The following is a 15,179-nucleotide window of genomic DNA, read 5'->3' as shown; positions in this document are numbered from 1 at the left end:
GACCAACACCTTGCTCTGAATCTCATGCTGATCAGCAGGAGCTACCGCCCACCAGGGATTTCTCAAGTTTCCCTACAAGGCCCACCCCCACACCCAGATCTCACATGTGTGGAAAGGTACTAGACCACTACCCAGCATAGTCTGCCCCTGAGTCTCGGTCCTTGTGTTTGCTGGTAAATTGGGTGCACCTGCAGGTATTATGGTCTGGATTAGCAGGGCCCGTTCCCAATCCCAGTATCTATGAGTATTGTTGACTTCCATGGTCATGCCTATCTAAGCTGTCACCACCCCCCAGATCCTTAGCAAACCAGTGGACATTGCAGTTCCACAGGAGTGGGACCACATATCCCTGAGAGAAGCTGCCCTCAGACCTGGATCTCTCATGTACTGGTTAGTGTCTTGGCCAAACCTAACATTACTCATCCCCAGTTCAAACTCTCACTGACAACTATTATGATTTAGCCTTTTCAGTGAGATCCCCAGCCCTAGCTTTAATGTGCATCAGTGTTGTGGTCTGCAGTAATCCATGTTTATTAACCCAGCTCAGATCTCCCATGGGGTCCAGCACATCAGTCTAACCCATAAATGTCCTCAGACTTTTGCCCCTCCAAACTACTCAGTCTCAGCCCCCTCCCTTACCTGCAAGTATAGTGGCTTTGCTAATGGAAGTCCTTCTGTAGTCATTCCTTACCTGCAACACTCTCCCTTGGCATTCCCTCGGCTTCTCACACATCCCTTTGCCCCTTTTCCTGATCAATCCACAGTCACTGCACCTGGGAACACATGGGTTCCCCAGCCCAGGATTCTGAAGCCCAGTTTTCCAGTGGGCTGGTGTGCTAGTCTGGACATCTTCCCACCCAGTAGGGTCCCAAGCCCCTGGCACATAGGTTGGCATGGAACGATATCCTTCCCCACAGCCAAAACCCAGGCCTGATCAAAGTTGCCCAAGCCCAGTGCACCAGCATACCAGGCTAGCATGCTAACCTAGGGTTCTCCCCTCTCGTTGCCCCACGTCACTGGGGACCAAATGTGGAAAATACTCAGGCTCCCTCCACCTGCCTATATGTGAGCCCCCAGGTCTCCATACACCCACGCTAGTACCCTCCCCCAGGCTCCTGCAAGTTTGTACCCCAGGCCCCCATGAGCCCTCTGTCAAAAAATAAATATATCTTAAAAGTAATAATAATCCCTGTCTCTTTCACTATCGCTGTAGCTGACTTTCAAAAAAAATATTTATAATATTAAAAATCAAAAAGCAAACAAAAAATCGAATGATGAAAACTAGCACCTTTTCCTTGCATATTACAGGGTTTTTCTCCCCAGAATTTCCAGAGATATTATTAGCGCTGCACTCCTGAACTGATTTTTATACTTCGCCTTGCAAGAATTTGAGAAGTAGAGCCAACTCTGTTGTGGATTTTAGGATGCAAATAATGTTTTAATATGAATTGGGATTATTACTTTACCATTGTGCCTACAGAAACAAATTTTGCTTATATTCTGGGTCAAGGAGAAATGAGGATTTAATAGAGTAACTTTTAAGTAGAAGCCTAGATGGAATAGAAGTCTGTACCCTCTAAAATACTTTGAAAACACTCTGCTTCACTATAAAAGACATTGAACCCCAAGGAAAACATCCAAGATGATGAAAAGTTGATTTAATCAGATTTCTCTCAGCTAAAGTTTGAGACATGGAAACAGTAAGTCGGAAAATCTAGAGTGTGTAAGTCACCTCAAGATCCAGATTTTTATTGGTGTTAATTGTCTCAGGCTTGAATTTGCTCTGTTTTATGATGTTTCATTAGAATGTTCCTTGATCCCATTGTACAGATGGTGGGGTCTACAGCTTTGCTGGAACTAAGGGTAGTTGGATTGTTAAGAAACCAGGTCACTATGTTGCAATGAAAGAGTGAGTCTATTCACTAAGGATGTGGAGGCATGAAATGACATTCTTTCTCTCAGTAAACCAAGGAGTGTATTAACACAAACAAGTACTGTTATTAGAAGCTGGTGTGGCAAGGGCCACAGTCTGAGACTCTCACTTAAACAGAGAGAAATTTGAATTAACAGCTGTTGGCTATGAATATATTTACAGTACAAAAAGGTTGCCTGGAAATTCATAAAGAACATAAGATTATTAACAACCATCAACGTTTGGAGCGAAGGGACTGTTAAATGGTTTGAACATGACAAGTGCCCCCAGACAAATGTGTCTAGAGGAGAAAAAAATTGAGACCAGCGTTGAAGGTGGTGTACAAATTCAAAACTTACCTTTGTGGAGGATCAAGAGAGCCCATTAAGCATTTGCACCAGCTGTAAACAACTGCCTAGGTTCCCCTGCACCTAGGCAAGTGTTATAATGCTGGGAGACAGGAAGTCAGTAGTTGGTGGGCACTCTGGGTCTGGTTAATGTCAAATTAGTATGAATTATACCAGTGTGGCAGCGTAGTAGCATATTATATTTTTAGAGGGTATGTGAGGAGAGCAGGGAATCCCAAACTGGGACATGCGTCATAACCCCCAGGTGTGTGAGTGTTGGGGGTTGTAGCATATTGTCTAGGGAAAGGGATCTGGGGACATGTTGGAGTCATTGAGGGCATATTAGACAGGAGATGAATGACTTCTGGGGTCTTCCATGGACTGAGCCACTACACTCACAGGTAAGTGAGGGTGCTGAGATAGAGTGGTTTTGAGGGGGAAAACCAGAAGATATGTCTCAATCAGGAAAAAGCACCCACCAACGTGAGAGACGTGAGCTGGGCTAAATACCATCACCCACCTCCTGTTGATACACACTAAAGCTGGGGTTGGGGGCATGCCAAGCTGCTACACTACAGTACCTGCCCATAAGGGTCAGAGCAGAGGATGGGCCATGACAGTTTGGGCCTCATCACCCAAAAGAGTGGGAGATAACCAAACCTGGGGGCAGATACCACAGAGGACTTGTGGATTTGCCTCTCTGACACTCTAAAAGTCACCAGTTTATATGGAAAGCTGGAGTGGTGACAAGCCAAGCCAGGACAGACCCATGAAAGTCATCCAACAGAAACCCACCTGACACTCTCAGGAGCTGAGGCTGGGAGAAAGCCAGGTAGGACCAAACTGCAGTACCTGCTGGCACATACAAAGTGCAGCATTGAGGACAGAACATGCCAGAGCTGCAGAACCCACCAGCATGCATGAGATCCAGGTATGGAAGTGGGTCTGGTAGGGAAACTCCCCCTGGTAGGCTGCAGCTCCTGCTGGAGAGCACAATACCCACAGTTAGAAATGGGTCAGATCAGGCAGGACTAAAGTACTCACCAGCATTTGGGTGGACCAGGTCCTGGGGCAAGCCAGGCTACAATAGGCCACAGCATCCACTCGCATGCATGAGAACCAGGAAAGGGTGTGGGCTAGGCTGCAGTACCCATCAGTAAGAGCTGAGAATATGGGTGGATCTTGACAAGCTGGATTGAAACACCCACCAGCACTTGCAGTATCTGGGGCTGGGAAAGGGCCTGAAGGGGAATTCTGGGGAATTCCCTGCTAGGCCGCAGCTCCCAGTAGTGAGCGTGAGAGCCAAAGCTGGAGGCAGTCCAGGTTGGGCAAGGCTATAGCAACAATAGGCATGCGTGGGCTCAGTTTAGAGGCAAGCCATACTGGGCTAGGCCCTAGCAACCACTGGAATGCATGAGAGCCAGATTTGGGGTAGACAGGTCTGGCAAGGTCACAACACCCTATGGTTCACATTAGAGCTGGATCTGGAGGTGGGTCAGGCTGGGCTATGCTGTAGCTATCACCAGAAAGAATTGGAATGGGTATGGGCCAGTTAGGCTAGAATGCAGTTCCTGTCAGCAAATGCAAGATCTGGAACCGGAAGTTGGCCTGATAGGAAAACACATGGACTCCCATGCTGGGCTATGGCTTGAGAGAAAGGACTGGGGGTGAGCCAGTCTGAGTTAGGCCGCCACAACTGGTATCAAGGTCCAGGACTGGGTACAAATAATGTTAGGCTTGATCACAGACCCTCCTGGCAGGCGCAAGATCCGGGGCTGGGACTGAGCCTGGTAAGGGAACTGTGGAAACTTCCTTGTTGGATTGGAGCTCCCATTGGTGATCATGAGAGCCAGGGCTGAGGGAGGGTAAGGTGGGTCTGGGTCACAGCACTTGTCAGCATACTTGTGGGCCAGGTTTGGGAATGGAGCAGGCTGAGTTAAACATCAACACCCAGGGGGGTATAAGACACGCAATGGAATGCAACATAGACTGGGCTAATCTATAACACATGCTTGCAAACATGAAAACCAGGACTGGAATTAGTCCCAGTAGGGTTATTCTCGGTCACCCTGATTAATCCACAGCACCCTGGTATGTGTGAAGATCAGGCCTGTGGTGGCCTGGGCTAAGCTAGCCTAAAGAACCAGTCAGTTACCTGAGAGTTACAGTTCAGTATTACTTTGCTAGAGTAGCCCTACCAAACAAATACTCTGGTGCTAACATGAAAGCTCTCAGCTTCTGCCACCATCACGTGTGGATGGTGAATTCATAATGCTCATGTGACATAGAAATTATCAAGCTTAGAACTAAAGTAATATCAGTTAAAACATTGAGATCTCTGTATAAACCAATGCAAAAGCACTTTATAGTAGATACACATCGAAGGCAAATATGGTCTCCTTAAAAACAATGACTGGGGCCTAGTGCGGTAGCTTAGGGGCTAAAGCCCTCGCCTAGCACACACCAGGATCCCATATGGGCACCGGTTCTAATTCCGGCAACCCCTCTTTCCATCCAGCTCCCTGCTTGTGGCCTGGGAAGACAGTTGAGGATGGTCCAAAGCCTTGGGACCCTGCACCACCGTGGGAGACCTGGAGGAGGTTCCTGGCTCCTAGCTTCAGATTGGCTCAGTTCCGGACATTGAGGCTGCTTGGGGAGTGAAATCAATGAAGATCTTCCTCTCTGTCTCTCCTCCTCTCTGTATATCTGACTTTCCAATAAAAATAAATATATATTTTTAAAATAATGCCTGGTAAAGATGTGATAATGTTATATAAATGACAATACTATAAGGATTATCCACCATAAGGAAAAAACAATAACAAAAATTCCAACAGAGGATTAGTTACCTCAGAACTTGAGTTGATAGACTCTGAAGTACAATAACAAATTGAAACTGTTGCTTAAAGATTTATTTGAAAAGTAAAATTTTATAGAGTGGAAAGGCAAAATTACATACATAGAGAAGTGACAAAATTATATACAGCTAGGAAGGGATCTTCCATCCACTTCTTCATTCACCTAATGGACACAATAGGCAAAGCTGGGCCAGCCTGAAGATCTAGATCTCAAATATGGGCACAGGGGCTTAAGCATTTTGGTCCTTTCTGCTGCCTTAAGCAATTTAGCAGGGAGCTGGATCACAAAGCGGGACAGCCAGGACTCAGGTGTCACCCATATGGGATGCTGGCATCAGACCTGCTAGGGATTGTTCAGTTCTAAAGCTGATTTAAGCAAGAACTTACATACCATATTTAATATTATTATATCTACAATTACTAAGACCCTCATTAGAGAAATGATAGTAGAATCAAATTGAACTTGGTGAAAATACAATGGAAAAGACAATGATGAATAATACAATTGGTAGGTATATGGACAGCTCTCATTAAGCTTTTGATAAACAAAACCAATAACAAAAAAATAGTCTGCATGTAGAAGCTGGAAATAAAATGCAAGACAGTAATAAAATATAACTGCTAGAGAATGAAAAGATTAAATGCACTTGATGGCAAGATGTCTAAAGCAGTTAAATTGCTTCTTGGAACGCCTGAAATATCAGAGTTCAAATCCTGACTCTACTCTGGATTCTAGCTTCCTACAGATGCACGCATGGGAAATTGACAGACAAGGACTCCATGACCTTGGGTCTCCCTGTTCCCGACTTTGACTAGCCTCCTCAGTGCTATAGACATTTGCAAAATGAACTGAAGAATGGAAGATTCCTTTGTTTATGTATGCCACTCAATTTTAAATTAAAAAATACTTTTTGAAAGTGCTTTGATCAGAAAAAAAGTATAACCTTTCACTTACGTAGAAGAAAAAGGGCTTGTAATGAAATTCAAAGGACATGATAGAATATAGGAAAAGATCTAAAAGATATAAGGCAAAATGTTATTATAAATACCGGAGTGTGACGTAAAGTTCATAGAAACACAAGGAATGAAAAGATAAAAAGATTTTTAAAAGCTTATGTTGCTAAAAAGCTTGAAATAATAATACTTGCTTCCAATAATCTTCTTGGTATTCTTCTGTTTAAATTAATAACAAACTTTAAAAGATTAAAATCGCTTGGAAAAGAAGTGTTGAGTTTTACACGTTTATGAGAGTTTTGGCTCAATGCATGATGCAGAAAATGACATGTGAATGTCGAAAAAGGTAATGGAATTAATATCACTACATTAATTTTCTTTGTCATACTATTTCATTCCTTCATTAATTAATATCCATGAGATAATTGATGCAGTAATATTAATGTCTAATATAATAGATTTTAAGGAAATAAATATTATTAATGATAAAGTATGTAATTACATGGGGATAAAGGAAAACCAGCATCAGTAATATATAATTGTTTGAGTTACTGTCTGTTTGAAATACGTAGCTTTAAGACAACAATGCTGTAATCTTGGGCGCAAGTCGAAAACATTTTCTCAATAATTGACAGTTTATGGGAACAGTCAGTAAGAAACAAAATATTGAGCATTAACGTTAATAAGCATGGTCTAATTGGTACTTACATAATTCCTACTGAACAATTAAGGGCTTTATACTTGTTTCCAACAAGCATTCAATTATAAAGATTGAGTACCTAGTCTACTGCAACAGAATTTTGACAAATACACCAAAGAATCAACATACAAGCCATGTTCTTGGGACAATATGCAATAAAGTTATGAATCAGTAACGGAGATAACAAATTCCCAAAGTCTGGAAACTTTACAGCTCACATATGCAAAACTCATTGATCACAATGAATTAGTGCAAATAGAGAACACAAAGAAAAAAGTGGCTGGGATACAGGTAAAGCAATGTGTGTGCCAGCACTGTGGTTATAAATGTGTATATTAGAAAATGTTTCTTTTTTAGTTTTGAAAATTTATGAAATTATTTACAGGGAAAAGGGCTAAAAACAAAACAAAAAAGAAAATAATAATCAAATTAATACTAATAAAAGGAACAATTCAATAGAGGACCAGCATAACTCAAATTTGGCTCTATATTAACACTAACAAGAAAACTTAAAGATAGTCCAAAATAGAGAAAAGCATCAAGCTATAAACAGATAATATTAGAGAATTGGGAAATGCTGACACAATACCTATTACAATAAAATGACAATTACAATATAAAGAACCATTGAAAAAATACATTTATGCTAATGCATTTGAAATTATTTTTGACCAAACTTGATTTACAAAGCATAAAATATGAGCTCTATAGTCAGCATGTAAATGAAAATGTTACAAAACAAAATTTGTCAAAAATAAAATGCCAAAGATATCGACTAGATCAGATAGGTTTACAGGTAAATTCTACCAAATGTTTCCGAAAGAATGTTCAAACTCTGAGCTTAGACAAACAATTTAGAGGACAAAAAAACACAGAAGCTGTGATTTTGTGTGGTATTGTTTTGGGGATTTAGAGTCTCTAATTGTCTATTCCAGTGTCTTATCTTTATATGAGCTATGAATTCAAATCAGAAACATAGCTAAAAGTCAGGAATGGGAGTAGGACTTATTTGTTTGTTTATGGAACACATCCAAATGTGAATCCAGGCGGAAGAAATATGGTTACCATGAAAATGATCTGTCCTAGGAGAGAGAAAGGACTCCTTCCCCAGTTTATTTTCTTCCTTAGTAGTGTACATAGATGCCTGAATGGCATACTCAAATACTATGGAATTTGCCTGAGATTCAAGGCATGTGAAATTCTCCATGCGTTTCCATGGTCTCTCCACATGGAGCTCAGAATATATGTGGTCATCATGGACATCTTCATTACATGGAGGAGGTTCAGGTGGATTGTACGGATTGACTGTAGCAAATTGGCAAGTGAATTGGCACGTAAGGGGTGCAGTGAATGGTGCCACATTACAGGTATTTAGTAAGAGTGAATCTACCAAAAGAACAAACAAAAAATGTAAGAAAATTAGGAATGAACCTAATGCCAGAGTGCATTATATAAGAATTTATACAATCTAATTGGAGCACATAAAATATGATTCATTGAGGCTTGTGAATGAAAAGATCCCACTTCCTAAAATAAACTTAGATAAATTCAATACAATTGCAAAATAATACTAGTGCCTTTTTTCTTTCTTTGTTTTTGCAAAACTTAATGAGCTTTTGTGAAAATATTTTACAGATCAATAAATGGAAAAAATCTCCCATTCTACTATTAATGATCATAAATTGTCAAAGTAATGATAAATGTCCTCTAAGAAGAAATATGAGACTATATTTATAACATCATAGTAACAGATCATCTCTTAAATAATACCCAAAGTGCAAATTTTTAAAAAGCAGTGGATAGAAGGACCATATTGAAATAACAAAACTTGGAGTATCCCTCCCTTGGAGCGTCCATCTTGACTGCTGTAGCAGGCTTCTGATGTGAATAAATCTTGCTTTGCTTTTAAAAAAAATATTGAAACTTATAAATATTTGAAGTGCTCCTAGAGAGAAGCCAGTTAAAGTGCTAACTGCTTCACTTCCCATCCAGCTTCCTGCTAATGCCTTGTGAAAAGCAGCAGAAGATAAGCTAAGTGCTTGGGTCATTGCCATCCATGTTGGAAACCAGGATGAAATTCCTAGCTCCTAATGTTGGCCTGGCCCAGCCCTGGATATTGTGGCTGTCTCAGGAATCAACTAGCTGAAGAATCTTTGCCTCTTTGTCTCTCTCTCTCTCTCTGTAACTTTCACTTTTAAATAAATACATATTATTCTTTAAAAATGGAATCCCAAAGCTTACATTTGAGAAACATTGAATAAACACATTAAAACAACAACAAATCAATTGCCAGCCATAACCTTTGGAATTAATATGAAATTTATAATACCCCTTGTTGGTAAAGATGTAGGTCATTTGTTTGTAGGCACATCAAAACAAATATTTTACAAATCTAACAATGCTCAGTGCAGTTGATGACCCATTGACAGAAATTCGACTTTTAATCAGATCAAAGCAACAACAACAACAACAGGTTACTAGTCTCCCATGAGAGAGTTTGTGCCAAAATGTAAATCAACATAATGCTTCCTTCACTGGGAAAGTTCTACTATGGAAATAAATACGGCCTGAATTACACAGTGTGCTTATTGACCTTGTTGATTTACATTCTGGCATGAGCACCTTATCTCATTACACACAGAATGTCAGTCCCTGAGTCTGCAGACCTAGAGAAATGCTTGAATAGATCCACAAAGAGACCATTTTATAATACACTGAAATTGGAAACATGCATGGCTAATTAATGGATAAATAAATTAATGCATAAATAAATACTAAAAGTTGATTTAAGCAATATACCATATTTTCACGTGATGTGAAAGTGTATATGGTTATTTTTTTGGCTTGAGTACTGACAACGTTCCAGCCCACATCTGAGAAAGCTGATTAGCAAGCCATGTTCCCCACTGCTTTAGTGCTGACAGTAAATTCAAACCATGCCCACTCTGGCCCATGCATAGAATCTTCTGGCCCAGCTAAACCTCTGAATTATAACATAACACTGAGACAGTCACCGGTCTCATTTGTCAAGTCATTCTCAAACTAGATGGGGAGCCTTCACTTCTCTCCACAATGTCTTTTTAATACTGTCTTGGTATCAGTAACATTGAAACGAAATTGGGGAAATGAGGGTGGGTTCTATGTTTGCAGAATAACGATCTCAAATACCAACACAAACAAACAGAAAAAAAAGAGCTTGAAAAAAATGTAAACTACTGTATTATATTGAGAGACACAAGCCATGTGTTAAGGGTAATACATATGACATTCCATCACTGACTCCTCTTCCTTCAAATCCTATTTCACTTTGTTATAGTAATTGTTGTGAAATACTACTATAGTTTTGGGTAGGAGTGTATGAAAGAAAAAAAGAAAGCTCAGTGGCAAGCATTGTGGTACAGCAGGCTAATCTGCTACTTGGGATATCAGAATCCCAGCTGATCTACTTCCTTCTGATGAAGCTTATTGACGGTGCATACAGGGAGGCAGATGATGGTGGCTCAAGGGCCTGTAGAGATGACCCAGTGGCTAAATCCTTGCACGCATCAGGATCCCATAGGACCAACAGTTTCATGTCCCCAAAGCTCTGCTTCCCATCCGGCTCGCTGCTTATGGCCTGGGAATGCAACGGAGGATGACCCAAAAACTGCACATGTGTGGGAGACCTAGAAGAAGCTGCTGGCTCCTGGCTTTGGCTCAATTCAGCAATGTCTGTTGTAGCCACAAGTGGAATAAATAAGCAGAGGGAAAAATCTTTCTCTTTCTCCTTCTCTCTGTAAATCTGACTTTACAATAAAAATAAATAAACCTTAAGAAGAGGAAAGAGAAGAAAAAAAGGGAGAAGAGGAAGGAGAGAGAGAAAGAAGAAACCTTATGTGGGATACATGGATCGAATTCCTGGCTCCTGAGCCCCTAGTTTTAGCTGTATGTTGCCCAGCCATAGCTACCCAGTTATTGCAGTCATGTAGCCATGGCTACAAGGTTGTTGCAGTCATAATTAGGGGATAAACCAGCAGCTGTGTGATCTCTCTCCCTCTCTTTGTTCTTAAAATAAAGGATAAATAAAAATATTTGAAATTCGAAAATTTCAAAATATTAATATGTACTAAGCATGGTAACTGATACGCCATGTCATTCTTTCTATATATTTATAACTGAAGGAAAGAAGGAACTGCCACAGATGTTTGACTTTGCTCCATTTTGTACTAAAAAATCTTTAAGTGAAAACTTTGTATTATAAGTCTCATTTTGTTCATTATTAGGGCCTGATCTTACCATAGGCTTGTCAAAACCCACATATAGTCTCCTCTAATTTTTTTGTTTCTTTAATTCACATTATTTTCTAAATTTTACTTTTGATTATGTTTACATAGTTGAGAAAGATGCATGCCCATCTGGACCACTGGACTAGGGGAAAGTGGATGAGACTACTGCTCCCAATTTCCTTTTTCTTCTTACTGTATCTGGGGGAAAATGGCTGTAAAAAAGAATATGCACCCAGCACCCTAACTCCATTAGTACCCAGGGATGGAGGATGGCTACCCATTGTCATCCCAGAGTCCTCGATGTGGAGCATGCTCTGAGCTTACTTCTCAACTGGTTTTGACAATTCTGAAATGCTGTTGATTTCATTGCTCCAAAGTTGAGGAAATCCTTCCAGTGTTCATTGCTGAGATAGTCTACCTTACAGTATCCATTTGCCCCGAGACTTGTTATCAATGATCAGCTGAGAGAGTCATACAACTTGTTCTGTCTGCCATGCTCTGCAATGTTCTCTGCAGGCCCAATGAATTGCTGTATTTCCATATGCATCTGGGCCTGACTATCACTGTCCAATTTAGCAACTGAGGAGGCCTGGTTCTGACGCAAGCACGCCATGGCCAGATGACAGATCTTGCAATTCTGTCCATGGTTAGAGTTCTGAGTCTAGCAGTTTAGTTGTAGGGCAGACAGGAGGGTGCCCCTTCCCACCACACGCTTGTCCTTTACATACAGTAGTGGAAACTGCAGAGCCCACTTGCAGTGACCCTCTCAATAATCCCCACGAGGCCCAAAACTAGCCCTGGTTTGTGCACATTACAGCAGACTTGACTGGTCTGTCCTGCATCCCACTTGACTTTGCATACACCAAATGGTGTTCGAGCCTACCTCAGATCAACTGACACCACTATACAGCCTCCTTTAATGCAAGTGGGTGTTACTGCCTATCAGCAGTCCTGCCCCTTGCCCTGGTTCTCATGCTCACCAGTGGGAGTTGTAGACCATTGGATAGGTGCCCACAATTTCCCTAGTAGGCCTACTTCCAACCACAGCTCTTGCATTTTCCAGGTGGTTCTGCAGTTTTGCTTGACAGGACTTGCCCCATTTCCAGCACTTGGCAGTTTGTGCTGCAGCAAAGTCCTACCAGCCTACAATAATTCTGGCTAATGCATGCACCAATGGATAGTCGGTTAGCCTAGCCTGGCTCTCCCCCTAACCTAGTTCACATCCAGGCCAACAGGTGTTGTAGCCCTACCTAACCTGGTTTGCCCTCAGTCCCAGTTCTTACACTCACATGGGAGAACAATGGCACAGTAAGGAAGTCCTTGTTACCACCACCCACACATGGGGTTCACTCCCACCACTGCCAGGATCTCACATGTGCCAGTGGGTGCCTTGGACCAGTCTGGCAAAATTGGCCTCACCTCAGTCCTTCCCAGTGAATGCTATAGCCTGGCCTGGCCTGGTCTGCCTCCACATCCTGCCCAGCCAGACCCCAGCGGCTGACCTCATGAGAACCGGTTGGTGTTTCAGCTCAACCTGGGATTTGCCTTGAGTGTTAATGAACTGGCCCAGCCTGGCCCAAACCAAGACCTGACCCACACATACATTGCTGGGTAATGTAACCTGTCCTGGTCTAGGCTATTCCCAACCTTTATTCTTATGCTTACCTGCAGGGACTGCATGCTGACAAAGGAGTTTTCCAAGCTCTTCTATCAGGTCTACTTCCAGTGTTAGAACTCATGCACACAGGTGTGTGTTTGGCCCAGCCTGACTTAGTCCAGCTCCTGTCCTGATGGGAACGGGAATTCCTTGCCTAATTGGCCCCCACCCATTCCAACTCTTACTGTTGGGTTGTAGTTGGGCCTGCCTGACCCACCGCAAACCCAGGTCTCATATGGTTCATAATTGGTTACAATTAAAGTTACTTATGGAAGTAAGATTGGAAACTCAAAATACAGAGTTCTAAAGACAAGACATTTTACCAAATTATGGGAATGAGTGTAAAGTTGGTGGAACTCTGCATTATGTATTAAAGGCTACTGGGAAGAATATGTTTCAGAAAAGCACTGAACAGGTAGATGGATGTGGTACTTCCTTTGGTGGAAATTGACTATTATTCATACCAGGCCACCCCAGTGGTTGAATATTGAATGCATGGAGCAATCATGATGGCACATATGGAAATAATGAATAAATTCAGCAGAATGAATGCATCTTATAAAATGTGATTCACCTACTCCATCTGCTAATATCCAACTTGCTTGAATATCAACAGAAATTAATGCTGATCCCTTAATTGGGTAAAACTCTCAAGGCGGCCAACAAGTTACTTTATTCAAAGTTACACCAGAACACATGAATCTAGGAAGGGGCCATGTTTCTTTCTTTTCAAAATGAACACCAAGTATTAATTGGCATTCCTACCTGTACACAAGAATCTTACACTCCCAGATTATCCTGGAACTTCAGAAAAAAGATAAATTTTCAGTACTGCCTTCCCATTTTGCGTGTCCCTCATTTCAATGCAATATAAGGGAGAATTTTTAGGAAATTTTGATTCTACTGCTGCTGATTTCTGTCATTCTACTTCTTCTAGGTAGTGGGCTTCATATTGCTAACTGAGTAATCTCATTTCCAGAATTATGCACTGATGATATGCTCTCTAAGGCACTTTTATTATCATGTATCTTTGTTGGTTTCCTCAATATCTCTCATGTCCACTTGCACTGTAGTTTTGTGTTTATAATGCACCTTGAATTTAATATATTGCTATGGGCAATGAATTGAAGTTCCAATCTTGTCTTCTGCCATGATGACTAAGTGGTTAACAAAAATATCACTTATTCAAAAATCTGGCTGTTCTGTATTGATTTACAACAGAGACTTTATTATGTATTAATTTCCTGGCTGTATTTACATTTCTCAGTATAGTATTTTCTTTCATCTGATTGTCTATATAATTCCTTTATCAATAAGAAAAGAGTCTGCTTCAAACATGTTACTATGATATGGCAAACTAGGTATGGAATTTACATCTCACAGGAGAATGGGAAAAGGTTAGCAAAATGGTAGAGTCCACAGCTTGAAGAATACTTACCTCTACAAAAACCATTTTAAGACCAAACAGATACTGTTGGAAACCAGGCTATCAGAGCTCTGAAAAATAATCAGAGGTTCACAACAATAAAGCAAATGTTGAATCAAAAGAAAGGCGATTTGAAAATGTAGGGAAAATGATGTGACAATTTTACAAGCCTTTGTGGCATGCCTGCCCCAGCTAAGTGGCCATCTTGGAGAGACCATGTGGATCTCTGTGTAGTGGGGCTAGAGACAGAACACACTGCTGAACACATTGCAGATTTAGTCCTAACTTATTGTGGATAGCTGTTAACTGTTCTAGACTTTCTGGGGCCCTAGGAAAAACTGGCACGAGGAGTTCATTTCAGCTTTACTTTATTGTGTAAATCAGGCCAGAAAAGCTGCGGATATTGCTTGAAAATATTGTAAGGCAAACAAACAACCTTAGCCATCTGGAGCAAGAGAATAAAGCTCAGCTAACATTTTTTTTTTCACAATGAAAAAAGTATATTGAAATAAAGAATTAGCTTTAAATAAACAACATTAGGAAAGATATGAAAAATTAATTTATTTTTTATTTTTTGTTTTGTTTTATGACACGGTTTAATAGGCACTGGGGTCCCCCACCCCGCTCCCATGTTCTCACCCTTCCTGACTGTTCTTCCCTCTAGTCTTACAATGGGTGTTTTTGTGAATTTTGCACAAGTCCGTCATACTGCCATTGTTGTGTCTCCCAACAATGTAGGGGATTATTAGCCGTATTGCTGTGAGTCCATCCTTGCATTGTATGCATGAGGACATACTTCTCTCTGTTTCCACCTATGAACATATTATTTTCCACTACACTTCCATTATGCATCCGTTTTTAAATGTGTGATCAGTACAGTGCCAAATTGCAAACACTAGGTGAGGTCTTATTTCTAACTACTGCCAATTAAGAAAATTTTGAACAAATACTACCTAGATACAAGGGAAGCCTTCAACAAATATGAATACCATGGGTGAAAAGAAAAATATGATTTCAATTTCAATAGTAACAAAAAAATCATGAAGCAGATAATAAAGCA

This window comes from Ochotona curzoniae, unplaced genomic scaffold (assembly GCF_017591425.1).
Source record: "Ochotona curzoniae isolate NIBS_2020 unplaced genomic scaffold, NIBS_Ocur_1.0 scaffold_1852, whole genome shotgun sequence".
Classification (NCBI taxonomy): domain Eukaryota; kingdom Metazoa; phylum Chordata; class Mammalia; order Lagomorpha; family Ochotonidae; genus Ochotona; species Ochotona curzoniae.
The sequence above is the reverse complement of the archived record's forward strand: the minus strand, read 5'-3'. Positions refer to the sequence as shown.